At 42.5% G+C, this 26,070-nt stretch overlaps 1 protein-coding gene across 2 annotated transcripts in view; it reads right to left on the bottom strand.

The window, feature by feature from the left end:
* The window catches only part of PLD1 (phospholipase D1), a 315,252-nt gene extending 291,674 nt beyond the window's left edge, over positions 1 to 23,578 (bottom strand). The window contains exon 1 of one of the 2 annotated variants that reach the window (XM_066241913.1): positions 23,438 to 23,578. The gene's annotated coding sequence lies outside the window, so the exon portion shown is untranslated. The remainder of the gene's footprint in view (positions 1 to 23,437) is intronic. The other variant, XM_066241915.1, reaches the window with a different exon arrangement.
* Between the last annotated feature and the right edge of the window lie 2,492 nt (positions 23,579 to 26,070).

Below are 26,070 nucleotides of genomic sequence, written 5' to 3'. Positions count from 1 at the left end.
CGCTGGGGATGGCTCCTCGGCCTCTGCCCCAGGCGCTAGAGTGGCTCTGGTCGTGGCAGAGCGACGCCCAGGAGGAGCAGAGCATCACCCCCTGGTGGGCAGAGCATGGCCCCTGGTGGGCGTGCCGGGTGGATCCCGGTCGGGTGCATGCGGGAGTCTGTCTGACTGTCTCTCCCCATTTCCAGCTTCAGAAAAATACAAAAAAAAAAAAAAAAAAAGAATATGAAGGTTCTGAATGCACATTGGGAGTGTGCTAAAAGTCACTGAATGGTACAGTCTACAGGTATATAATTTATGGGTTGTGAGTCATATTTCAACAGAGCTGTTAATTTTTATAAAAGAATAGAGAACTCTCAATAAAAGATTAATAAGTATCTGAGTCTCATCAGCAAAAACAGATTTGCAATGCTACTAACTTCTTTTTTAATTACAAAAGCCAGTATTGACATGAATAAAGAATAAAACGGTTCATTAGTATCTCTGTATAAGCAAGACAAAAAAGATACAAATGAAAAAAAGATTGTGCCATTAAAATCATAAAATGAACATTTTACCATTAGTTTTGAAAGCAAATTTTAAGTTCTGTTAACTTTGCTGAGTTCACAATGGCTGATGAACTGCAAAGCTCTTTTTACTTACCTCACAAAAGCATTAAAAATAAAGTCTTAGCTATACATGATAAATGGAGAAGGAAAACAAAGCATAAAAAGGTACTTTAAAAGGCAGAATTAACATCATATAGGACTTCATTTTAGCTACCAAACATAGCTTTGGGGCATCATCTGCCAGAATATTAGACATGAAGAAACACTGATTTTTTTTTTCACTCATTTCTGTAATTGACAACTAAATAATAGCCTGAGATGGCTTTGTGATGGCGATGTGGCTGGGCTGAAATCCCCCAGAATTCCCTGTTGCCTGTTAAGAGTTGAAGGTAGCCTCTCCTGAGGGTGAGAGTAAAAGGCCGCAGCCATGCTGCAGCCTACATACATGTCTTCCTAGTCATTAAATCAAATACTAATCTACTGCTGTTGTGAAGGGAATTTGCAGATGTAATTAAGATAGCTAATCAGTTCGCTTTCATTAGTCACAAGGGAAATTATATTGAGTGGGACTGATGCAATTAGTTAAAAGCCTTTAAAAGAGGGCTTAGGCATTCTGAGTTCAGAAACTCCCAGCTTTAGTCCTGCCCTTGGAGCGCCAGCCAGCCCATGAGACTAATTTTTTGACTGCTTGCCTTATGTCAAGCATTCTTAGGCAGCCCCACAATTGAGTTGAGCCAATTCCTTCTTGGATTACTCCCTAAATCTATGTAACCTACCAGCTCTGCCTCAAACCCTGGCTGACTCACGCTACAGTCAGTACTGTTGACAGGACATTGAGAAAGACCTCTTGGCATGGACCATTCAGAAAGACACTAAAGAATGTCACTCTTCTATGCGCTCTCTTCCAGTCTCTTGCAATAAGGACCAGGAAAACAGAGGATTGTGGGTTCAATTTTTCAAAAACTGAGGTTTATAATATTATAGAGATGTAGAGTGAATGAAAAATGCCAGCAGCTAGGTATGAACAAACATCTGACCTCTGGCCAGTGAGATTAAGTGAAGTGCCAGAATACCCAGATTCTTTAAAGGGAGCTGGGGTGCCCTTCTCCCCTCTCCACTCTCTGCCTGGAATGTAACTACAATGTCTGGAGCTCCAGCAGCCATCTTGGGTAAGGAGATGTCCTGGAGACGACAGTTTAGAGAGCTATTGAGAGCCTGGTGATTCCCACAGCATCCTGTCTGCTCATGGCTACCTACTTCCAGCTTGCTCTTGCATGCCACTATTTGGGGTCTCTGCTCCTGATAGCTACATGCAATGCCTAACTGATATAAGGACTGTTTTCTCTGGTTTTCCTATTCCAGAGAAACACATCTGGAAGATTAACAGTAGATTAACACATCTAAGTTGCTACATTATAAGGAATGGCTATATTGAATTTCACCACTATGTGCTGGGGACACATTAAGTGTTTAAGAGACTTAGAGCAGACTGTCACGGTAAAAGCTCATCTTTATTTCTCCATGCTCCTATGATTTGGCAAAAGATGCTGAGAAAAGTTTTTGGTCTGTGATAAATGCCTTCACAAAGCCATGAACATTAATTCCCATGGAATAGCATTTCACATGGCAAGGCTGTGGTCACATCCAAATCCACTTATTCAACAGATTTGTGCTATAGAAAATTCACTCCATTATCTCTTCAGAAGGGCTCTGCCTTTTCATGTTGGAGTCATCTAATTCCTCCCGAACTGATGCCCCTTGAGCATGGCCAGGGTATATTTTTTGCTGAATGCAAACCAATGGTCATTTTAAAGCCTATAATTTGGTTCAATAACCCTGGGCGTTCTGGGTGTGTGTGACCAGAACCACCAAGAGTGGCACACACTGTGCGGTGACCTGGCCAACTTGAGCTCTACTGTGTCACTCTATCATGGCAAAATACTGCCTGACACACAGGCAGCTGACAACTGTGAGAGAAAATTCTATCAGACCCTCGAGCAAGGGGAAAATGAAGTGATTAATATGAAAAGCACAGCAAGAAACATTAAACAGGAAAAAGTTGACATTTTCCATACCTTTAGCTTAAAGTAAATTTGTTTTCTCCTCATAATAACTGTAAAAGGCTGGATCAAAGTATTGCCGTGGTGCAAAGGTGTCAGCTCTCTGACCCTGGGTCATTTATGGTACAGCAGTATCTTTGACTCCTTTTTTCAGAGGGAGGAAGGTGAAGTTAACATAATCAAAACTCTGAATAGATAAACTTGGGAAACTGTAAGTGTGAACACAATGAGTCAAACTGTTCCCAGTATGAACTACCATTGTTGTGCCTTAGCTCCTTTGTTTGTGCCATTTTGTCTGTCAGGGGTCCCTGGACATTCCTCTCCATCCAGTCCTTGGGCTCCTAACTTCGACACCATCCCTTAAACACTGCTGCTCCTCAGGGTTCTGAGGTCTGGCTGCTCTACCAGTTGACTCTCATTCTACGGCCTCATGGGAACGGGCCTCATAGCCTTTCATGGTTTTGCCAACTTTACTACTCTCAGTCCACCCATTTCTTTCCCCTCTTTGTCCTGAGGGCCCAGAGCTCACTGAACTGTCCCACAGACACCTATCATCTCAAGTTCAAAACTGACCATGATTAAACTTCTCGGCCTGGCATCTCAATTCCCTCCTCTTTCCCTTGCCCACAGCCCAGCCACACATATACCACCCGCCATACTCCAAACCTCAGTTACTGGCTCCACCATGTACCCAAGCTCACGTCCACCCATCTATTAACTTCGTCTTATTTTTCTACTACGAGTAGTGCGGGCTGGCTGAACTCCAAATTACATTCATACACGCCAGAGTGCAGATGGACCGAGGACTCCTGGCCTTCGGTCATTCATCTGACCAGCTGACGTGCAAGGGGAGAAGGGGGCCTTCAGAGAGAGAGATGTCTGGGATTTCCAGCAGCCAAGCCCCAGAGGGAAGAGGGGCTGCTGCCCTGCCCAGCTCTAGCCCGGCAGAGTCCGCTGCAGTCAGCAGCTGCAGGAAGAAACGTAGAAGACTGTCTTCTTCCTTGCCTCTGTGGTTCATGGAAAAGCAAACTCAGAAACTTCAGGCTCCTGGAGACAAATTTTGTGGGGCATACAGTAGGTTCCAACTTCCTTCTGGAGCTCCATCCCTCAGTTTAGCAAACTTGAAAGAGCAAGGCCTGGCAAGTGGCTTCCTTGGCATGAATCCCATTCTCTAGGAAGGTACTGCTGCTCTGGCAGGTGGGGCCTCACCCCCACATCCCTCTATCTTATATGGTCATCAACAAGGAAGCAAGCCTGACCAGGCAGTGGCGCAGTGGATAGAGCATCGGACTGGGATGCGGAAGACCCAGGTTCGAGATCCTGAGGTCACCAGCTTGAGCGCAGGCTCATCTGGTTTGAGCAAAGCTCACTGGCTTGGACCCAAGGTCACTGGCTTGAGCAAGGGGTCACTTGGTCTGCTGAAGGCCTGCGGTCAAGGCACATATGAGAAAGCAATCAATGAACAACTAAGGTGTCTCAATGAAAAATTGATGATTGATGCTTCTCATCTCTCTCCATTCCTGTCTGTCTGTTCCTATCTATCCCTCTCTCTATCCCTATTAAAAACAAAACAAACAAACAAAAAAACAAGGAAGCCAAAGCAGAAGACAGGAAATGGGTGGGGCTCTGTAAGCACAGGTAAGATATCTCAGAGCAGGGGTCAGGAACCTTTTTGGCTGAGAGCCATTAACGCCACATATTTTAAAATGTAATTCCATGAGAGCCATACAACAACCCGTGTATGTTAGGCATTATCCAATAAAAATTTGGTGTTGTCCCCGAGGACAGCTGTGATTGGCTCTAGCCACCTGCAACCATGAACATAAGATGTAGGAAATGAATGGATTGTAATACATGAGAATGTTTTATATTTTTAACTTTATTATTTTTTTTTATTAAAGATTTATTTGTGAGCCAGATGCAGCCATCAAAAGAGCCACATCTGGCTTGCGAGCCATAGGTTCCTGACCCTTGTCTTAGAGACTCAAGAGTCCCTGAAGGAGACTTTCATTCAGGGTCCTACACATCCACATTTGAACCAGTGACATGTGCATTATGTCTATTAACCTGACTATTCAAACCCTTGTACTGGCAGGGCCTGAAGACATTTCCTCAGTCTGTCTCCTCCTTTTCACCCCTGTCATAACTCAGGTTCTTTTTCCTGCCTCCTGAACACATCCTTCCAAACATTTCTACAGATTGAAACTCATGACCTTCTAGAAACAGAACTCCAGGAGTGTGCTGGGCTAGCTCATCCCAGCTCCGAGAACAGATTGGTAAATTTTTAGGAATTTTATGAATCAGTTGTTAAATACAGAAATCATTTCAAATTAAACTGACAATGAAATAAATTATAATAAACCCAAGAGTAATAAATACTCAAAATTAGTCACTTCTTTATTATGTTAGTACACAAGTAATATCTATGCTTTTAAGGGTTACTGATGCTTATTTCACCTGCAAGTGGAAATACTGTATCATGTTGTGCAGCTGTGTCTCCCTACGCCTGGAAATCAGCCACAGTGAGAGTCCCTTCACAGAGAGGTGGAGAAACCCTATGAATCACAGCTTGTTTTTGTTTTGTTGCTTACCTAGGCTTATGAAAGTGATGGAGAAAATAAAATGCGTAGTGCCTATGGGTTACAGTGTGAATAAAACAAAGTGTTGAGGAAATTTCCTTCCATTACTACCCAACTCAGAAAGAAGATGCTTCTGGAATAAATGAGGTTTCGGGATACCTTCATTGTTTCGCTTTATCTCACTCCAGGCAGGAACAGGAAAGCAGCAAAACACCTTCCTTCGTCAGTTATAACCACAGGTTGGCTACAGATACAAGAGTTCAGCAAAAACCAACAAAAACCTTTCAGAATCAATTAGCTATATGGACTTTATATGATACAGTATTGTATATTTTAGTATTATTTGTAAACTGTGCCACATATTCTTCATATTAGTAATTTTTTTAATACATATATATAGTGTTGTCATTTAATGTCATTAGTAGCTTCTTGAAAATCCAATTTTACCAGAGGCTAATTGATACAAACAAGAGTTAAATTTTGCCTGACCTGTGGTGGCCCAGTGGATAAAGTGTCGACCTGGAACCCTGAGGTTGCCAGTTCAAAACCCTGGGCTTGCCTGGTCAAGGCACATATGGGAGTTGATGCTTCCTGCTCCTCCCCTTCTCGCTCTCTCTCTCACTCACTCTCTCTTCTCTCTAAAATAAATAAAACCTAAAAAAAAGTTTATATTTTAAAAAAAATAGTTAAATTTCTATGGCATATTGTTAGTCATAAAAACATCATCAAACTTCTAAATAAAGACATAAACACTTCTAATTTTAAACACTAAAATAAATATGAGCGGCAGATACATTTATGAAAGATTAATAAAACAAGTAAGAAAATTATTTTCCACCTCACTTATTCTATCAATAGTTCAGGGTCAAAGGTGGCCCAGAACCTTTCCTGGTATCTCAGGGCACAAGGTGAGACCCACCCTCAACAGGACGCCCTGCCATCACAGCTCCACTCACACATACCCACCCACACAGACTCAGACTGGATAAGGCAGACAGACCAGCTCCCCCGTGTGCATGTCACTGGGATGTGGGAGAAAACCAGAGCGCCTGGAGAAAACCCACACAACGTGGGGAGGACATGAATACTCCACGCAGCAGTGGCCTGGCTGGGAATTAATTTTTTTTCTCATCAACATTATAAAAGCAACATTAAATAAGATGATGTATTTTAGGACTTGCTGTATATGTACGTATACACATTTTTCTGGAGAGCTGGTTGTTAAACATTTACCGGCACACTATTGTATAAATTTGATTAGGTGGTTGCTTTGTTAAGACTCACTCAAAATCTCTTTGGATGGCCACCTATTACGCATGACTTCAAGTCCTCTTAGACTACTCACCCGGTGTTGCTGCCATTGTTTTATGGTAGCCAGTTCCGTGAAAAGTCCAACCTGCTTCACACCAGTGTAACCTAACGGGACCTCTCCCACCCAGGCTCCTCTGATGCAGCTTCCTGTAGCATCCTTGGCAACCTGCCTGGCAATCAGACACACAAAGTCTAAAAAGCGGGGCTGCTTTTATTTAATGGGAGAAAAATATCTGGATAAAAGCTTCTCCCTTTTATTCTCTATGAAATGCACTGAGATGCATTTCATAAGACTTCTCCTGAGAGGATCCTTCAGAATTCAGTAACCAGATGCCTTTGGCAATAACCAATCCTATAACATCTCTTCCCCGATGTGACTGTCTCTGGTCCTTCACTCCTGCTCCCCAGATGGCACTCCCTGGCACAAGACCTTCTTATAGGGTAGAGTCCAAACTCCTTATCTTAGCACAGATGGCCCACTGAAACCAGCCTCCACTCCCTCTCCTGCTTCACAATCCTGCCTCTCTCAAATGCTTTGCTCATGCTGTTGCCTCTGCCTGGCATTCCCCTCAAAAGGGTGTACAGAGAGTTACAAAAATCTGTAATTTACCCCTTTCACAACTTTATGAATTGAGAAAAATTGCAGCCCAGAGTAAAAAGGTCTGGGCTAAGATTTTAAATGGTTAATTTTAAGACAAAAGCTAAACACACTCTCTTAGTTTTTATGGGCTTCTGGCTCTGGGTACTAAAGTGTGTGTGGATATCTCTGTTCTGGTCTGGAAGGTCTACTGAATTAACTGTTTCCTCTTTCTACTTTCCAAGACACATGCATTTCCCTTTCTCTTTAGACTATTACGCAGTATTGCCTGAGTAATTCCACAAATACTTGCCGGCCACTTTGTAAAATCACTTATGATGAGTGCAGTGAGGAAGACAACAATGGATAAGACATGTTCTTTACTCAGAAGTTTGTAATCAAGCGGGAAGCCACATTGTAAACTAATGACTCAGTATGTGGTATGATTATTGTGATGAAGAGTCAAAGAGGTTCAAAATATCTGCCACACCTACCTAAAATACATAGACCTCATGATCAAAAACTGCTCACATGCATAAAATGGAAGATATACTAAGAAAACTAAAAGCGAAATGAAGAAGAGCTCAGAAAGAAGGCTACTTACAGATGTAAATATTTTAGAACTAATGATTAACACTGATCAACCAATCAACACACATATGAATGCCTGATATACATAAACCGTTTACTCTTTGTACAAATATATTCTGTAATAGTTCAGGCTAGCAAAAACCAACAAAACAATGACTACAGCCATACAAAAAGAGACCTTTAAGAGCAACTGGTCCTAAAGCAACAAAGGCTCCAAGAGGTCTGTCTTCTTATCCAGTGTACCCCCCCACCCCCACCACGGACCCCTGCACCACGACTCTTCCCCAGCAGCTCAGACTTGACTCCTCAGTCTCCCTGGACTTTTCCCTCTCCCCCATCCCCAGGAACCAACCAACTCTGTACCTTCTGTGCAATTCATCCCACACCTTCAGGCTCTTTTTCAGGCCAGTTCCCACCTAGCTCTCCCAAAAGCACTCACTCTCTCCTGAGGCCATCCATCACAAAGCCAGAACTGCCCGTCGGAAGCATGGTGTTCCCTGATCATGCTGTTCCCTAGCTGCCAAAATCCGAAAACCAAGAACATGTTTAGTTTGATTTCCAGCTCTCTCATTCTCAGTTCCATCTGTTTCTAGTTGTTCCTCCTTCCACCCCCACACCAACCCTCCACTCCACAGATGTTAGACTATACCCCTGCTCCCATGTACACTCTGCAATCTCCTTCCCATCAGAAGACTGAGATGTTATCATTCCCCCAAATGCCCTTCCTGTTAAAGAGCTTTCCACTGGTCAAGATCCTGCTTAACCTCTCCCTCTCCCATTAGAGCTCCTCAGGTCTCCAACTGCTCATTAATCTTCTGACCCATTTCTCCACTCCGTTTCCCATTGCATATTACTTGTACTTATTTCCCGGCATTTAATCTTTGAACTGTGGTTATTGATGTGTCAGCTAAACCATTAGAACAGTGGTTCTCAAATCGTGGTCCCCAGACCAGCAGCATCAGCAGCATCTGGAAACTTGTTAGATATGCAAATTCTTCACACAGTGGAGATACTGTAGGGTGAGGCCCAGTACTCTATTCTGATGAGCCTTCCAGGGAATTCTGATGCATGGTGGCCTCTGAGAACCACTGCACTAGACCTTAAATCCCCGGAATACAGCTAATTTAAAAAGGATTAGGGTTAAGTAATCCCAGCTTCAGAGCAGGGCCTAAAACAGAGAAAAGCATTAGTGGAAATTTCTGAAAATAAATTGCCCAGGGTCACACGAAGATAGTAGCAGAGACCACACCAGAACTTAGGTTATCCCTAATATCACACTAGAGTTCTCTCCAGCATGTTCATAGTTTTGAATTGTGAATGTAGACCATTTAATTCATGCATAAGCATAGTAGATAGTGAGCTTAAATTACCTAATATGACAGATTGTACAATGAAAATATCCAGTCATTTTTTAACCTGTAACTTCAGCTGGATTAGCTCAGCTGGCCAGGAAGGCTTACTCAGAGAAGCCCTCTCTGTACGAAAGCAGAGATCCTGCAGGAACGGAAGAACAATTGTCCACTGAATTGGCATTGTTCAAACTTCTTACAGGACTCACTGGGAAAGTAAATTATACTTACAGAATGGTTTTAGAGGCGAATCAAAAAGGTTGTCTTTTAAAAATATTTTTAAATGAATATTTTTAAAGCAACTTTAACCAAATGTATGCAAATATCTTTTTTTTTTTTTTTTTTTTTTTACAGAGACAGAGAGAGAGTCAGAGAGAAGGATAGACAGGGACAGACAGACAGGAATGGAGAGATGAGAAGCATCAATCATTAGTTTTTCGTTGCGCATTGCTACACCTTAGTTGTTCATTGATTGCTTTCTCATATGTGCCTTGACCGTGGGCCTTCAGCAGACCGAGTAACCCCTTGCTTGAGCCAGCGACCTTGGGTCCAAGCTGGTGGGCTTTTGCTCAAACCAGATGAGCCCGCGCTTAAGCTGGCGACCTCGGGGTCTCGAACCTGGGTCCTTGGCATCCCAGTCCAACGCTCTATCCATTGCGCCACCGGCTGGTCAGGAGCAAATGTCTTAATAAGAAGAGAACTAGCAGGTACTGATGGAAATAAGTTTTAAATTTATCACTTCTTTATTTTGGACCTCCTATTTAAAATAAATAAATAAATAAATAAATAAAGTTGGCTAAATATTTTGAAATTTTATACTTTTTCTCTCAATCTTTAGAATTTTTAGTCTCAGTACTCCTCAAGTACCATTCTTCCTTATTGTGATGACTGTTGTATGAGATTAATTTTCAAATTCATTTTCCACGTTTTCATGGTTCATTTATAAAATAATAAATGATAGATAAATGTAAGTATCACTGACCCTTAAAATGTGAAATCTAAGGAAACTTTAAAGGAAAGGAAAAAGTGCTCAGGGCACCAAATCCAGCTTAACACTCATCTAGACTTGCTCCGTAGTCAGCAACAGCAGGAAAGTGGTGTAGACAAGGTCAAAGTGGATGGTTAAAATGCTGTGGGATACGGCACAAGTGAAATGAAGAAGGTGTGCTCAGTGAATTACAATCACGTACCATCTTCTGTAACATTATTCTAAACCCATCTCTGCAGCACTGAGCAGCTGATCTACACTTTGATGGAAACCAAACTGCTGTCTTGGGAAATAATTTCCTCCAGGCCCACATTGAGAAGGGGCTCCAGGGTGGCTGGTTGGCCCAGAGGTGAAAATAGGGCCAAAGGACCCTCCGCTGGGTGGTTACCATCCTCTGGGCCCCGGAGCTGTACCTCCCTTGCTCCAGATCAGCTCTGGGACTGCAGTGAAGAGGACCCCCTGACCAAAGACGCCCAGGCCTATCTGAGCAATACCTTTCCCTCCCTGCCCCAGACCCAGCTTGGTTTGTGCACCATTACAAAGAAGAAAAAGTAGCCTGACCTATGGTGGTGCAGTGGGATAAAGCATCGACCTAGAACGCTGAGGTCACTGGTTCGAAACCCTGCACTTGCCCAGTCAAGGCACATATGGGAGTTGATGCTTCCTGCTCCTCCCCCTTCTCTCTCTCACTCTCTCTCCTCTCTAAAGTGAATAAATAAAAACTTTAAAAAAAAAAAGAAAAAGTATATTCATCATTTCTGCTGATTCCTGCTCATAACACATATAGTTATTTAAAATTATGTACAAGTTTTATAGCCTCCCTGAGTCCTCTGCCCTAGGAAATCAAAGTGTTAAGAAATTTTCACTGCATAAAAACCATCAGATTAAAGGTCTATGACAGTGAATTGAGGGGAAGCAGAGTTTGCCACCCCAAAATATGCCTTTAGGAGATTATTCTTAAGTGTATATATTTAAGAAGCAAACGACTCAGAGAGAAACTCTGACCTTCCCTAAAGGAGTTTAGCGAGAGGACCTGCTCCAGGAAGGGAGCTGTCATCACAGACACCTCAGTTTAACACGAACTAGTGTGTGACGGGGACGAACCTCCCAGGCCCACTGGATCAAAGTCCTCTCATGTCCCACTGTTAAAGATGGCTTAGCAAACATTTCTTTACCACATGTTTGCTTTTCTATCTCCACATGAATTGCCTTTCTGCCCTTTGAAGTTCCAACCCAAAAGCCCTCCTTTCTCCTTAGCTCAAGATGGCACATAGGTTTAACTTTGCCATCTGTCCTCATGTCTGTCTTATGGAACCCCCATATGTACATACATTATAAACTTAAGACATTTTCTCCTTTTAATCTGTCTGATGTTAGTTGAATTATTAGCCCAGCCAGAAGAATTTAAAAAGGTAGAATGAAAATTATTTTTTCCTCCCCTATGGAATAGACAAGTAAATTGAGGAAAAATCCTGGGTAGTATCAGGAGAGAATGTTCTAATTACAGTTAATTAAGTCAAGTGCTTATTCTTTATGTTTAATTTGTGCTTAATTACTATGCAATACAATAATGACTTCTCAACACATCCTAAGTTAATACTGCTACCTTTTATTTAATTGCAACAGTAAACTCTTTCAGACCTGTCCAGCCAGACCTCAAGGCCCAGCTCTGGGTATATTACCTAAGGCTTCTAGGAGCTGACCCATAGGCCAAGTTTACTTGGCAACTTAATGGAGTCAGCCATGCTAAAATGGGCCTCATCCTCCTTTTAGAGGATTGAGTCCTCAGTGGGGCACCAGAGCACTAGGGCTGCATGGCTACCCACTACACACTAACTACCCACTACCCACTAAGCCACTAACCAACACCTGATTCACAAGCATCTTTCTGGCCCAAAAGGCCAGGTAATCTGGTCTCTGAGTATAACTGGCTGCCTACAACTTCAATTTAAAAAAAAAGAAGGACCTGCCTGCATCTAAAATCACTCTTCCAAATTTCAGTGTGTATAAACTAGCACAGAAACAAGAACACCTAAAAGCACTGGATTTTAGAACAGAATTATTTAATGAAATAGAAAGAAAATCTATAACATTGAAAAAAGAAAAGGGAATGAACTATTTTTAGCATGTGTTCTATTTTAAACCAGGGAGTAAGTAGGTTAGAATCTGCTGTATGTTGGACTTGTAGATGCTTTTATAAGGGTGAAATAGATGTTTACATAGAGTTTATTTAATTGCATTCTTTAGTGGAGAAGACACTGCCCAGGGAAGATTGTCTTGGAAACAGGAAGCACGGAAGCCGCTGTGAGGGTCCTGTAACAGTCTACCACTCTCCCAGTGCTAAGAATGAAAAGGTACATTGAGTAGCATTTACAAAGTTTCTATTTGAGGAAAATCTGAAGAAAAAAGAAAAGAAGGCCAAAGATTATTCCTAAATCCCTGTGTGTTATTACTCTCCCTAAGGAGTTTTAGAAAGACAGATGACTATAAATCTCCCCATAGGTGATCTCAGCAATAACTGAAAGGTCTTAGCACAAACTCAGCTTACAAAAGGGGCAAAGTGCCTTTTGATCTCGACTACTCAAAAACAACTTAAATGCTTATATTTTAACTTGACTCTTGAAAAAAAAAGCATAATTAAATTCTAAATAATAACTTGCTTTTTATTGTTTCAAGTGAATAAATGCATAAATAGAATTTAAAAGAAAGAGGGAAAGATTTTTAAAACTATGAAAAAAGTTTTCTAACATCTTTAGTCATCAGAATGTTTGTGTTTAATAAAATCTTTAAAAATCCAAATATAAGTAAATAACATAATATTGGGTTATAATCCAAAATATGAGATAAATACCCATAAGCCCATACTGATACATAAATAAATGAATAAACAAACAAGTGGAGATAAAAGGCCAAACCTCCTATATAGACGAATTCCAACAATTTATGTAGCTATGTGTCCCTCTCTAGGACGTAAAGCATAACTCTCATCTCAATAGTGTGGGCTGCCCATAGTGACTTGCTTCCAAAGAGTATAGCACTGGGGGCAGAAAGTGTAACTTCTCAATGGAGAAACCTTACAAACATTACCCCAGCTAAGTGATCAAAGTCAACATCAATAGCAATAAGTCCTGTTCACAGTAGGCCCCTTGATATGATATGATGAGAATGGTATTTTACCTCTGTGGTCTTCCTCTCAAAACCAGTCTTATCAGGAGAAAAATATCATAAAGGTTCTAAATGAGGAACATTCCACAAAACACATAATAGTAACCCCTTTACACAGTCAAGGTCATCTAAAACACAGACAGTCTGAGACACAGCAAGGAATATCCCAAGGAGACATGACTACTAAATGCCATGGTGTATCCTGGATGGGATATTGTAATACAAAAAGGACATTAAGGAAAAACTAAAGAAATCTGAATGAAGTATGGACTTTAATTAGCAATCATGTATCAAAATGCTTCATTAATTGTAACAAATGTACCAACCTAATGTAAGGTGTTATGATATAGAAAACCATAATTTACCCCTGTATACTATCTTCACAACTTTTCTGTAAATCTAAAGCAAAAAGTTTATTTTTAAAAAGTCAAATGCATAAAATTATATATGTTTAATGAGATGCTCCTGTTGAAACTGGAGTTTAGAGATGCTTCAGAGCTCTGCTCTACATCCCTGGTGCCGGCCTCTGCTCCAGTTCTAGTCTGCCCTGAAAGACAGAACAGTTTGGAAATCACTGTCAAGAAAACTGGAGCCTGTTATCATTACAAAATACAAGCCCACTGCAGGTGGTCTGGCAGGACTCGAATGCATGACTCTGTCCTGCCTTTAGCTGATTGTATTAGATAGACCACGAGCTCTATGCAGGCAAAGGCACCTCTTAGATGCACTTTGACTGTCTGAGCACTGTCAGCACCAAGAGACTGTGCTTGATAAATTCTCCAACACCAGCATGAGCAGGAACTATTGCAAACACAGGGTGACAGCTTTCACTGTCATCCCTATTGGCCTTTCCTTGCAACAGATCTACAAAAGTTACTTCACCATTAGTCAAGCCTATTCTATGTCTTGCAGTGAGATCAGACAAGATAAACATTTCCAACATGCATTTCTGGCCTCCTGGCGTCTTACAGAGTGATGCATATCCCTCTAACCCTGCCCCAAACCGCCCAGAGAGAACTCACAAAAGGGAGGAAACAGGAGCTTCCAAAAATCGATTAGGTTTATTTTACATTACTTTCATGTTTAGTTGATACATTCTATCACAGATTAAATAACCACAGGATAAAGAGGTGCAGCAGAATCAAGTCCTTGTAAGATCTCTGAACATGAAAGGTGCAGGTTTACTGAAAAGCTATGGATTTCACTTCTCCTTTGAGAGTGGCCCTTGTTCCAAATGGCAGTAATATCTCAGCAATGAATCACTGTCATGAGCATGGTGACATCTGTAAAGTCTGGAAAGAATGGTTAGGAAAATAGATGAATCACTTGGGAATCCAGGGTTCACACTAATATCATATACTTATATAGAAATTGGAGAGGCATTCATTTTAACAAGTGAGGGCTTACTACATTTCAGGCAAGTTCTACTCTTACGGAGCTAATGCTCTCATGAGGAAAACTCAACATTCAGGAATACAAGACATGAGAAAGCATTTGGATGATGATAAGTGCCAGGAAGAAAACAACCTACTGTAAAAGGTCAGGATGAATGAGGTGGTGGGAAAAGCTATGTAGGCTGAGTGGGCAGGCAGACGTGGTGGTCAGGGAAAAGCATTTCCAGGGAGGTAAGTAACATTTGAACTTTTTATCATTGACCCACATGTCAAAAAGAAGCCAGCCATGCAAAGACTCAGGAGAAGGGTGTTCTGGGCAGAGGGAAGAGCACAGTACAAAGGCCCTAAGATGGAATGAAGCTTGGTGTTTTCCAGAAACAGAACCCTCCTGGCAATCCCCAGGGATGGGCAACTATAGTTAAGGTGAAAATTGAGGCTAACGTAGAAATAGAGCCAGCACGCCCAAATCTCCTGCTGGTCTCCAGGCTCTAAAAGGGTTGTCTCCTTAGGTAGGAACCCAGGCTCCAAAGAACGGAGCTCAGGGAATGGGGCCCTGGTACGAGAAACAAGCTCATGAGGCAAAGAGCTGGGTTCTAAATGCTAGGTTTCTCAGTATGAAAATTTAAATCTAAATATAAAAATAAAGGCTCCTGTGCACTGCGGCAAAGGTCCAACAGCCAAACTGTCCTGACAGTAAACAGAGCACGTGTAGCACCACAGCTGGGCAGCAAGGCCCCCAGGAGCCTGCACAAACAGGTGCATGGCATGATATTCAAAATCCCAGGGGAACTTACAAACTACTACATTGAGTCCTCCCCACGCTGAGAATTCTGATTTAGTAGTATGGACCCTGAGGAAAAAGATTCCCACTGAGAAGGGTTCCTGGTGGCTAACTGGGCTCAAATTTAGCAAACAGAGCCCAGGAGTGATTTTTACGAAGGGGCCTCTTATGCAAACTGCACTTCAGGGAGAAAGCCTGCACTGAACTGTGCCTGCACTGTGTTCCTGCCACCTACGCAAGACCTTATAAAGGAGTTTCTGAAATCGTATTTTATCCAATAGAACTGAAGCTTTTTCTGCCTAAACTGAGCTGTGCAGCTTTAGTCTCATCAGTATCTTCACTGACCAATCAAAGCAGCTCCATTCTAACCAATCAGGATAGTGTCTTGTAGACCAATCAAACTGCAAGGATTTGGAGTCTTCATTTGCATGAGGACAGACCAATCAGGGACCAGGGCCAGGGCCTGCTCACTATATAAATCTTCTACCCTCTGGATCAGGGAATGCAGTTTCCATTATCTACCAAAGACTGAAGACTGTATTTCCTGGGTTGGAGCTGAAACACTGAAGGTGTCTTGCTAGTCCAGAGCAGTCAGAGCAGGGTAGAGCAGAACAGGGCAAAGCAGATCAGAGCTGACCTGAGCAAGCAGAGTAGAGCTATCTAGTCAGGGAAGGGGCCTTGCCCCAGGGTCACTTCATTAGCTGTGCTTTTTCACAACTGAACTGTAACACTATTGAGTTGTTCCACAGCCTGCTATTCTCATGCTGTATCACAACTGAGCTGTTTGCACTGAATAAAGTTTCCCTCTTCACCACACCCCAAATTGAAAATTCCTGTTAGCACTGAATTGGCATCAATGACCATCAGTTGATAGCAGGTATGTGACAGATCTAGGAATATGAAAAATAAGTTCCCAGGTGATTTTCCTTATCCAGACCTTAGAATTACTGTGGTTGGAGGTGGGGAGAGGGCAAGTTCTTTGGGAACAGGGGGGTAGAGTAAAGAAGAATCCTATTTCTACAAAAAAAAATAGGATCAGGGAAAAAAAATAGGATCAGGGATTAAATTGAGTGCAGTTGAGATCTAAAATGTTTGAAACCAATCTGTACCAGCTAATAGGAAAAGACAGATAAAAATAATGCACAACTAAGTATATTCCTTTCCCCCAATTCACATCCCCAAATTTAGAACCACTGTGACAGCTGAAAGACAAGAATTAGGCAAATCTCATTAGTCACAATGAAAAAGGAGGGAGCAAAGAAGCTCTGATGTCATATAGGGAGAAAACCAGTGGTGTGCTGACAAATGCTTAACTAGCTAGGAACAGGAGAAACCCTAACTGTAGGGTTTGCAAGTTCCCATGGTATAAATATTCCCACCATAGCTGCTTTCAAGCTACCAGTATGATGTCACTTACCATGCAGTTTGAGAAAAGATGTGCAGTAGTTGTAGTATTTTTATCATATAGAAAAAAACAGATGTAAATAATGTCAAGAGCACCGATACCAGAAAATTTAGTAAAAATAATTAGTAAGTGATGACATGGTATTTATTACCTTTGTTTTTAATATAATTTAAATTCAAAATCTAAACTTAGATCATTTAAAATTTAATAATGGCATGTTTGACAATTGGTTCATGAAATTCATAAAAATTTAAAAATCAGCTCTCAGAATGAGCCAGTTCTACCACACCAAGGGCAAAAATTTTAAGAGTCCACTGCCTCTTCTTGCCCTTCCCTTTTCAGATCTTAGTTTTCTCTTCCCTACAATGAAGGTATGGCGATGCCTTCACATCTGTTCCAAGGAGCCCACGGTTCCAGCAGCTGAGGGGCAGCTGGTGTCAGGAGGTGGGCGGAGTGGAGAGATGTAAGGAGGCAGCTGGTCCACTATCCAAATCTAGGAATTGTCAAGAAGGACGGCTATGCTTTTGGGTGTATTACATACTGAGATATCATAGAAGAGCTCAATCAGAAAAGTGGTTTTGGAGAGACAGAGGTGGAGAGCAGTAACCACAATTTTTTTAAGCGTGAAAACTGCTGTTCTATGTTACTGATTATTGACAAACATCCACAATTCCTGCAGATATGAATTACCACACCCCTGTCAAACTGATGGTGCCAGCTATGCCCTTTCCCACTTCATGTGATGTTTTTCCAACATTGCATGAGCTAGTTCGCTCTTACCTTAAGAGTATACTCTATTCTTCCTAATTCTAAACATAGTTTTATTATATACCCTTATACATACACCATCAATAAAGAACAATGGCTCATGCTTCTTCTATTGAATGTTATGCTTCTCCTATTAAATAAATCATATTTCCTTTATTAAATGCTATGCTATGGTTATACATTTAAAAAAATCAAATTTAAAAAAACAACAAAAAAGAAAAACAGGAAAAAAAGAAAAAAAAAACAAAAAAAATTTTCTAGCTAACATCAAAACACATACCCTGCAAGTATATATAAGTACCATAATTGTCAACGGCGTACTAGTTAGTTCATTCTCTCAAATTGTAACCAGCTTTGTTGCCAGAAATCTTTCTATTGCTTCTATCACTGGGGTTTCCTGGAATCCCATTGTCACCCAAGAATTCCTCCTGGGCAAATGCATATGTCCTTCCTCTGTATTCCCACAGGACCACTCTACTCTAGCACTAATATCATTTACAGATGTTGCTCCTGCTGGGTTTGAGGTGGAGAGGGGATGGTGATGTGTAAAAGTGGGGCACCTAACATTTACTGTCACTCTTATGTTCCAGGCTCTATGCTGAACATTTTACAGGCATTTCCTGCAATCCTCACAATAATCCTCTGAGAGAGGTACTATTTTTATCCCCATTTTACAGATGGGGAAATCAAGGCATAGGGGATTTTTAAGCTACTTATCGCATACTACATGGTGCTAGAGCGCTCAGTATGTGGATCCAAACTCTCTGGCCCCTAGGCTGAGACCCATAATCATTATTCTCCCAGTGAGGACCTGTGAGGCCCAATGGTATCTAACAAGCCTCAGACCTGCTTGGGTTAACCACTGCCCCATGACCCTGCATTTCCAGCCAAGACAGTGGCAGCTTTGGGTTGGGGCTGGGGGAGGTGAGAGTTAGGGCTAGAGTCTTGCTCCGTGTTCCTAGCTTTGCAATATTTACCATCCACATTATCCTACCGGGTGGGTTTTCCCTTTAGGGTAATCGGATTCTGGCTGCATTTCCCCCTCTCCTTTTCTTGTTTTTAAATCTTTCTGACATCACAATCATATTAGCACCAAAAAGACATTTTATCCCAAATCCTATTCTCTTACCTTAGCTTATATGCTTTTATTCCAAAGTAGGGATAATGGTGAGATTTAAAAAACAATATCTAAACTTCATCTCTAATTTTTTTTTTTAATTCTACTCTTAGGCCCTTTTATCAGATTTCCCACTTTGGGTTCTGTATATCCACAGCGCCCCTCTCTCCAAGCCCTGTAACTGCCAGCCTAGTCCACTGCTACCTCCCAGTCACTGCACTCCAAAGGACTTCTTTACCAGGACTAAGGTCCAGAACGCTGCAGAGAAAGGACAATGAAATGAGTATAGCTGCTAATTAATGCCAGAGTGGCCAGTCCGCATCTACATATCTATTTGTAAGAATTAACAGCACAGTAGAATAAATAAGTAAAACACTGGCCATAAAAACATTCTCTTCTGGAAATGTTATATTTGGAATGAAATGAATTGCACCATCTTCCCTCATGCATCAATGCACTCTTTCATTCAGTTTACATCTGTTGTACATTACAATGGACAGGGCAGTCACAAAAATTACAAAAACACAGTCTGTGACCTCAAGGGCCTTGTCCTCTTACAGGGAAGATGGATGATAAACAAAAGAATTGCAAACACAATTTTAATGAGGATATTATATATGAAATCCATTAATATAAATGTGATGTAAACAAAAATAGACTAGATTGTTATGTAGATCCCAAGCAGGGGTTAAGAGTTCCCAGGTTGCCTGACCAGGCGGTGGCGCAGTGGATAGAGCGTCGGACTGGGATGCGGAAGTACCCAGGTTAGAGACTCCGAGGTCCCGCGCGGGCTCATCTGGCTTGAGCAAAGAGCTCGCCAGCTTAGACCCAAGGTCGCTGGCTCCAGCAAGGGGTTACTCGGTCTGCTGAAGGCCCGCGATCAAGGCACATGAGAAAGCAATCAATCAAGAAACTGATGATTGATGCTTCTCATCTCTCTCCGTTCCTGTCTGTCCCTATCTATCCCTCTCTCTGACTCTCTCTCTCTCTATGTCCCTGTAAAAAAAAAAAAAGAGTAGAACATCAAATTTTGTATCAAGACCTGACAAGGTTTTAGCACCAACTTTTCCTTCTGTGCCCCCCTCTTCAACTTCCTGCTCTCTGTGCAATTGTTTCTCCCTCCCTTTCCACTGCTTTCCCCCTATGTTTATTCATTTTTCTCCTTCACCCAAATATACTGTCTGTAAAAGCTTACTTTGAAAAAAAAAATCACTGTTGAATCCTGAACTTTGATTTTTCTGTTCTTAATATAAAGTTTGTCAGTTTATGCCTTTAGAAGTCTTTCTCTCAACAAAAGAATCAACTAAATGAAATTATTTTTATTTCCATGTTGCTCTTGGCTGATTTTCTTATGTGCGTCAGAGGCTTTTTAAAAAGTTCCCAACTCTAGATCCAAAAAGCTAAAAAAAATGATTGAAGTCAGAATAAAATATTCCCCTCATCCAGCGGGGAGCCCAGGGTCCCAGTCCTCACCAGCTATGGGGGAAGGAATCTGGGATTGTGGAGGCTTGAGCAGCAAGACTGCCCATGGTCCACAATCTGCCACCAGCTTCTACTCTCTCTGCCCCTGACGTAACCCGGACCCTTATTAAGCAGGTTAGCTCCAGGATGGTATAACAATTGGCAAGAACCATCCACTCCTAAATACACACCTCGGATCTCCAGACCCCCCAGGATCCCTACCCCAACCTACTCACAATCAAGAGTTAAGGCTTGGCCCAGGAGAGGGTGGCCAGCACCCTGCCCCAGCGCTCTCAACCGGGACATAACCATACTCCACCTAATTTCCTCTTCTGAAAAAACAAGGGAGCTGAACTCATTGTCTGTGTTACATTCCAACTGCAATTATGTCCATTTTTTTATCCCTAAGGACAAGGACAGGATAGGAATAGAACAACCTGAAAAAAAAAAAAAGTTCATTTGTTAGGAGGGTGGAATCTCAGGTTTAATTTTTCTGGTGAGCTAGAAGTTCAAAATTGTGGGTTCAGGCTGCCTGGAATGAAACCCCAGCTTTGCCTTGTGCCAGTCTTTTCTTGTACAATCTTACTGTGTCTTGAATTACTTCATCTGTGAAATGGGGATGAGCACATTTAATTCTCAAAACAACCCTATGTTAAATATGTTCATGTTGTAAAATGCTTAATGTAGCACCTGGCATATGTGTTGATTAAATAAATCATTTTATTCTTTCACTGAAATGTTTGCTCCATAAGTTCAAAAATTAGAAAACATTCACAACAAAAGGAAAAAAGAAAGAATGGTGACTGTGAAACACTTATACGTGCATTGTCTGTTTAAAGACTCAGCACTGAAACATCTGGGACCCAGACTCAACACTGCACTGCAAATTTAGGGAAACTCACACATGGGAATGCGTTCCCACTGCAGCATAACAATTTGTATGATTCCTTTTCTAATCACAATACCACAAGCTTATGGGAAATTTAGGTTATGAGTTTCTCATTTTAACCCTGCAACAACAATTAACCATACCCAGCAGGAGAACACATTTTATTTTTGGTGCTAAGACTTAAAAGATTATAAACATAAAACCAGGCCTAGCACAGCTACACTTCCTTTTTTTTAATTTTTTTTAAGATTTTTGTTTATTCATTTGAGAGAGGAGAGAGAGAGTCAGAAAGAAGGGAGACACAAGGGGGGAGGAGCAGGAAACATCATCTCCCATATGTGCCTTGACCAGGCAAGCCCAGGGTTTTGAACTGGTAATCTCAGCATTCCAGGTTGACCCTCTATCCATTGAGCCACTACTGGTCACAGCTACACTTCTTTAGTGAAGACAATGACCAAGACCAACTGGGAGTTTAAAGGGCCATAGCTTATGTGCTGGGTCCCCTCCATGAATCTAGTGAACACCTAGAATGGAGAGGAAATTGCTACAAGCTAGTAGGATCAAACTGCTTTTGCTTATTAAATAGGTGCCACAATCTAAGCTCAGTCATAATTTCAATAAATGCTACTGTACTGCTCAAGGACACAAAGTTTTTCTGTTAGCTATTAAGGGGAGGAAACTATCAACAAGTCCCTTACCTGTTTCTCCCTCTTAAAAACTAAATCTCACAATACCTTTACGTACAAATTTAAATATTCAATAGCTCACAAGCATATCCTAAAACAGCAGGGTATCAGAACTTTCCAAATGGAGATAAGATTCACTAAACACAGACTGGTTATGGTTTTTCACCTTCCTCATTAAAAGTGCATTTCTCTAAAGCTATGGGAAGGAACTCAAGCCTTGCTTAGTGAGAAAACTAAAGCCTGCAACACCATCATTATCATTAAAATGTTATTAAAACCCGACAAGAAAGATGGGAAGAATGGTGGTGATGGCTGAACAACCATGTGAAAGTACTTAATGCCATTGAACTATATGCTTAAAAGTAGTTCAGACAGCAAATATTATGTTTTGTGTATTTTACCGCAATAAAATGATCTCTTTAAAAGCCCTGCAAGAGCTCAAGACAAATGAATTTTTATAACAAAAAATTTTTAAACACACAGTACTCAACTTTCAATGAGCATGTCCCCAATAAACCTAAATGAGCACCATAGTTCTTAACTATTCTGACATCAGGGGTAAAAGACACATACATCTTCCTCAGCCTTAACTTTTAGTTGGGTTGTGAATTATATTGAATCCTGAGAAGACACATTGGGAGCTCAAACAATTAATTAAAAGGCTCCAAACAACACTGAAAGCCTGTGTACAAACTCACGTGTGTGTGTGAGTGTGAGAGAGAGAGAGAGAGAGAGAGAGAGAACATTTACTACTTAAAGAGATCCTTATTCTAATAGGCAGTGTTTAAATTCGGTGTCTGTTAACTGCACGCTGTTGACTCTTCAGGCTTTCATGGAACCACCATTCATTAGCCCATCCTAACACAGCACAGAGGTCTTCGATGGCTAGTCTCCCACCGGCCCTCAGCGCTCCGAAGGCCCACTGAAAACTGGCCTGGCAAATGAGGTTAACGGAACTCGCCATTGTGGGTAAAGACACAGGGACGATCAAACACAGAAACCCTGGTGGTCCTTAAGAATCTACTTGCATGTAGAACTTCAGAGAGGAAGTAAAGAAGGAAATAATCTGAGATAAGGAGGAGCAAATATAGGCGTGGCGGGAGCTCTGGACTAAGTCTATGAGGCCAGTTCTGAAGGGTGTCACAAAATCCTGTCCAAACTCAGAGCACTGCACTCCTGGAGCTGAGATCCAGGTCCCAAATAACTTTAAGTTGGGGCAAGAAACAACCTCCTTAACACACGCCCCGCTCCAGGCTCCCGTGTCTCTTGCCCCACCTCGGAGTCATCACCTCCTAGGGCCACAGCGAGCAGCTGTGTGTCCATACGCCCGGGACCGCGCATCTGGCCCACTGGGCTCCGAGCCGCGGGACGCAGCACTGCTCACTGCGCCGCCACCCCTGTCACCCCGCAGCGCGCGAGAGGACACGGGGGTAGCCGACGGGCTGCCCCGCGACGGGGCAGCGGCGCCCAGCCAGGCACCGCCCAGCCTCGGCCCGCGGCCCGCGTGGCTCCGCGCCCCCGCGAAAGTGCGCCCCCGAACCGTCGGCGTCCATTCTGCAGGGTCAAGACCAGAGGGCGTGCGCCGAGGACCCCGAGAGTCTTCGGGGAGGCGGTCCCGCGAGGCCGCGGGGCGCTGGCGCCAGCCGCCGCTCTGACAAGGTCCCGTCCGAGTTGGGCGGGGAGCGGCCCGCAGCCCGGGGTTGGAGGAGGAGGGACGGAGAGCGAGGACCGCGGAAAGCAGGCTCTCGCGGGAGCCCTTCCCAGCTCCTACCTGAAGGACCAGTCGGCGGCGGGTTCTCGGGGCCCAGGCGCAGCTGGCACAGCTGGAGGCGCGGGAGGAGGGGAGGAGGAGAGGAGGAGAGGGGGAAGGGAGGGCCCGAACGGGGACCGCGCTGCGCCGCCGCCCGGAACTCGCTGCCCAGACTCTCCGGGCAGGGGTGGGGCGGAGCGGTTTTCAGTCCCGGAGCCTCATGGTGCCGGCTGCCGCCCCTGTGGAGCTTAAAGGCTCCAGCTGCTAGGCCTGGGCCCTGGTCCCGGTGTCGGTGTCGTAGTCTTTTTCTTCTCCCAGTGTTTCATTAAGTCAACCCCATCAACCTAGGGAGTGGTCACCTGCATTAGTAGCATTAAGATCAGGTACTCAAGTGCCCAGGCACTGTTCTAGCAGCTTTGCCTGTGTTACCAAATTATCATCTATTGCAGCTGATAGCTGTGATTGGCTCATTTTACCAGCAGGGAAACAGCTGATCACAAAGGTGCAATGACTTGCCTGAGGTGACATGATTTGAAAGTAGGAGTTTTGCTGAGGTCACCTGTAAGCCTTCTTCCAACTTCCAGGAGTAGGTGTATGGCTAATTGACAGATAAGGAAAAGTGTCCAGCCTAAGTGAAGTGCCCAGTTTAGAACACAGGAGACTGGAAGTTGTGTCTTGTTGTCTTTTAAAGCTCAAGCTAGGGATAATTCAGAAATCTCAGCATGAAATAATAAATCAGGAGTAAAACATGGAAAATTCCCATGGCACCCATGGAACTGTCCAAATACAGCAATTTTGATGTTTTTAGTCCAGTTAGAATAAAGTCTTAAAAAAAAAAAAAAAGAACCAGAGCCTGACCAGGCGGTGGCGCAGTGGATAGAGCGTCGGACTGGGATGCAGAGGCCCAGGTTTGAGACCCTGAGGTCGCCAGCTTGAGTGCGGACTCACCTGGTTTGAGTAAAAAGCTCACTAGCTTGGACCCAAGGTCACTGGCTCGAGCAAGGGGTTACTCGGTCTGCTGTAGCCCCACGGTCAAGGCACATATTAGAAAGAAATCAAACAAAGCGCCACAATGAAAAACTGATGATTGATGCTTCTCATCTCTCTCCATTCCTGTCTGTCTGTCCCTATCTATCCTTCTCTCTGACTCTCTCTGTCTCTGTGAAAAAAAAAAAAAGAACCAATTGTCATGTGGCTTGACTAGCAGCCCTTTTGGAGTATAGTTTTGAATAGAGGCCAGCTCTAGTCTCATTACACAATGTTGCATTTTGCCAAAACCGAAGGAGGCCATCTCTTCCACATACAACAAACTGTTAATAATGATGGCCACTTTATAGCACTTAGTGCATATTGCACAGCCAAGACTGACGGAGTTACATAATGTCTTACTGCACACATGGAACTGCATGAAATGAAAAATATACTATCTCAGTCCAAAATGGGGGTGGAGGGGTGACCTTATAGTCTGGAACTCTGTTTTCCTGTAACCTGTAGTTGCTCAGCCCTCCTTGGACTATATTTTTCTCTCTTGAGCACATCTTTTCCTAATGATAGAAAAGTCACACGGCCATCACTCCTTCCTTGTTGACAGACGTGATTGATGTCTTTTGAATCCTGTGATACTGACAGATTTTTACAATTAAGCACATGGCCCCCTGAGCATAGAGAGTATTGCTTAAGAGAAGTTTGGCAAGTAAAGACAAGCATGTTCCTGAGAGGCTGAATACCCTTTCCTCCCCTTCTTTCTCAATTTTTATTAATCACAGATGATTTGGTACCATACACACAAGTAACTGCACTCTTACAGGCTTGCCTTCAGAAATGGTAGTGCTTTTGATTGAGAAGCAGCTGGCTATAAAATAGAATCCCAAACTCCTAAATGTCATCATTAAAATGTTTGGCACTAACCTACAACAATTGGTCTTTCTGTTAACTATAATCAGAAGTATAATTAAGTGCCCTCACAATAATTGAATTTCTGCTTTCTTGAGCTAGAGGAATAAAATTTAAAAAGGTCATAGGTTGCTTAGAGATAAACTTAAGCTATGGGCTGCCATCAATACGTTTCAGATATAGTATGTAATTATTTCTATTTTCCTGAGAGATTTGTTGATTGCTGGGAGTTGTCATTTTTCCAAATCTTACATATCTTCAGAGATTTTGTCAATGTAAGAACACTCAAATCTGTAGAGAATGTTGATAAAAATGTATTGGAGCCAAACAGAGGATCTGCCTAGAGGCAATATCCAACAGACTGAGAAAATGCTTCAGAGAATGGAAGTTTGTGGATTACTTTATGTGTTTGGAATTAAGGAGAATTTAAGGAAAATTACATGCATGAAGGTAGGGGATAGCAAGTATAAGTATTCACTCATTTATACATCATGAAAGTCTACTCTATTGCAGGTACTCTTTTAGTAGCTAAAGATACTACATGAACAAAATGGTGAGTCATGCTTTTCTGTAGGAGGACAGACCTGGAATATGTCCAGAAGTGGTGAGTAATATAAGGAAATATAAACCAGAGTAAAGAAGAAGACCAGGACTTCTGGGATGGGGTGAAGGAGATCAACCCAGATGGCCTCTCTGAAAAGTTGACATTGGAGCAGAGGAAAAGAAACTAGCCTTGCAAGTAAATGTCTGGGAAAGAACAT

Source organism: Saccopteryx bilineata, chromosome 8, assembly GCF_036850765.1.
Source record: "Saccopteryx bilineata isolate mSacBil1 chromosome 8, mSacBil1_pri_phased_curated, whole genome shotgun sequence".
NCBI classification, from domain to species: Eukaryota; Metazoa; Chordata; class Mammalia; order Chiroptera; family Emballonuridae; genus Saccopteryx; species Saccopteryx bilineata.
This window is presented reverse-complemented; position numbering and strand designations above follow the sequence as displayed.